Source organism: Echinops telfairi, unplaced genomic scaffold (assembly GCF_000313985.2).
Source record: "Echinops telfairi isolate 266 unplaced genomic scaffold, ASM31398v2 ScPeMD7_7466;HRSCAF=8504, whole genome shotgun sequence".
NCBI lineage: Eukaryota > Metazoa > Chordata > Mammalia > Afrosoricida > Tenrecidae > Echinops > Echinops telfairi.
This window is the reverse complement of record NW_022111366.1, coordinates 728261-731134: the sequence shown is the minus strand read 5'-3', so window position 1 is coordinate 731134 and position 2874 is coordinate 728261.

The window sequence follows — 2874 nt, the reverse complement described above, 5'->3', positions numbered from 1 at the left end:
CTCGCTCTCTGATTAGCAAAGTCCCTTCCTTTGTACAGAAGGCATCTCAGTCAGCATGGCCCTCTCTCCCTTGGGACTGCACCAGCACTTCTTTACTTCCTTCATGGAACACAAACCGATAACAGGACACCCTGGGATAAACATATGAGTCTGCTCTCAGTGGTGGCCAAAGGGACTAACACCCAGCCACTGCTACAATCCTGAAAAGGCCTGGCACCCAGGGGAGCGGATAAGCGTCGGTCTGCATACTGCCTGTTACAGCAGTCCACCTGGAAAGAGGTAGACATGAAAGTTCTTGCCTTTGAAGATTTTCCAAGTTCACTGAAAGAAAGCAAAAGAGACCTACATGCATAACACACACGCAGCCAATCACGTTTCAGTTCCCTCTGCAATAGAAAGAACCTAGCCGTTGGCACAGAAGGCACAGACGAACGTTCAGACTTTGACTTTGCCACTTACTAGCTGATTGAACTCAGGGAAGTGACTATGATCACTAGGAAACTCACTTTACCCATCTCTAAAATAAGAATAACCATAAAGTCTTCTTTTAAAAGCAATCTTCATTGAGGTAGCATTTATATGCAATAAAGTTCATCTATTAAAAGTGTACAGTCCAGGGAAGAAGCTACCTACCAACCATGTACCATCCATCACCTCCCTGAGAGCACCTCACAAGAGCTATGTTGAAGGAGGAGACCTCACATACTCTTGGGTCATGACTTCAAAAGGGGGCGATGGGGGAAGACCAGCCACTTGATGCTGTAAAACATCAAGACAAGGCTGGGCCAAATCATTGGCCCCCTACAGGAATGCAAGGAGGACCTTGGCGGGAAATCAAGCTAAGACCAGGGGAGGGGAGCATCTGCCTATTGGAGGAGACTGATAGTTCTGTCGGTGACGATGGTGAGTGAATGGGAAGAGCAACCTCGCTGCAGGGAAGGATGCTGAATAAGGATTGTAGAGAAGCCAGGGGGACAATGGACCAGATTCCATGTTCCTGGGTAGACACTATGAATTTTTTCCTACCCAACCCTCAGTGAGCCACCCCACAGACTAAGCACCATGATGCCCTTGGACTCTGACCCTGGAAGCAGCATGGCATAACCCAGGGACTAACCAGAAGAACTTAACATAGAGGCCTGACTAATTAAACTGAGCCCTGCCTCAAAGTTGCCTGCACTCTGAGACTGAGGACTGGGGTACTCAGATGGGAGAGGAAGCAGAGAGTGGCCATGCCGGGCTGTGGAAGTGGTGGTCATTGGACCTTGGGGGGAAACCCCTGGCTTGGTGGGTATCCAATAGAAAGGAAGCCAGAATCACCATGTATTTAGTACCTCAATGCCCCCCTTGCAGGGATATGACAGGTTTTGATCTGTTGGGCAAGGATCTGCACTTGGAAGAATTGATCCAGGAATTTTCTGCCTGACACCAACCCCCATACTTGGGTAAAGAGAACTCAATCGAATGGGAGATCAAACTGCATAGAACAACAGCTTATGTAGTCCCGCACACTAGTAGTGTCCAGAGTGCAGTCGTTGGGAAAACTGATGATATCAATGCAATCACCTTATTCTCCAGCGGGATGATTGACATTGCTTTACTTGTTTGTGTCTATGGGTTTTTGTTTTCTTGTCTTTGTTTCTGTTTGTTTTTTGTTGGTTTATTTGCTTGCTTGCTGGTTGGTTTGTTGCTGTTGCTGGTGTCGTTGGTCTGATTGGGGCTTTGATTTGTCATAATACAACCACCCCAGTAAGCCTGAGTCGAGCATATCCCATGGACAGCTGATGGGTTCTGGGCCTTCACTGGACTCTCGCCCTGATCCAAGGACAGTCAGTTCTGATCACATGGCCCTGCTGCATACTCACCTTCATGAAATGATCACAGGAGATAAGCGTGCTACAGCGAAGTGTGGTGAAGAAAGCAGATGGGGCCCGGCTATCAAACAGAATACTGTCTGGGGTCTTAAAGACTTGTATTCAAATAACCAGCCATCTAAGTGAGGCGTCAACATCGTCCACACGGAAGAAACACACCAGATCCAAAGATGACAGTAACACAATCCAAATATGATGAAGGGAAACATACCAAGCTTAAATTGTGGACACTCAATTTGTAGAAGGCTATGGGGAATAGTGGGCACCCACAACCCATCTGCAGAGTAGCGAGTCAGATTAAGCCACTGGCAGATCCCCTCTAGCCACAGGTAAAGGCGTTGAACAGCTATGCTGACCGAAAGAGATCCATATTTATACCCATTCCAAAGAATGGTGACCCAACAGAATGCTTAAATTACAAAACCATAACATTAATATCCCATGCAAGGAAGATTTTGCTGAAGATCATCCAACAATGGTTGTAGCAGTGTAAAGGTATACTGACTGGTTTTTCAAATACTAAACCATTTTTACATTCTTTTGGATAAATGCCACTTAAACTAAGTTTATTATCATTTTTTACTATGTTTTCATTTTCCTTTTCATACAAGGGTAAACTCAACATGTTCATATTTTGCTGATACTGTTTGTAGCTAAATTCTTTAAAGATAATGGTCTTCAGTTTTCTTTTAATGTCTTTTTCTGGTTTGGAGACCAGCATAATGCCGGTTTCATAAATGATTTGTGAAGCACTCTCTACGCTTGTTTTCAGAAAGAGTTTGTGTAGAAATGGAATTATTTCCACTTTAAATCAGTGATAACATTAACCACTGAAACCATCTGGGCCTGAAAGTTTCCTTGTGAAAGGTTTTTCCTCTTCCCCTTGGGCATACATGCTCCCTTCACTCGCTCTCTGATTAGCAAAGTCCCTTCCTTTGTACAGAAGGCATCTCAGTCAGCATGGCCCTCTCTCCCTTGGGACTGCACCAGCACTTCTTTA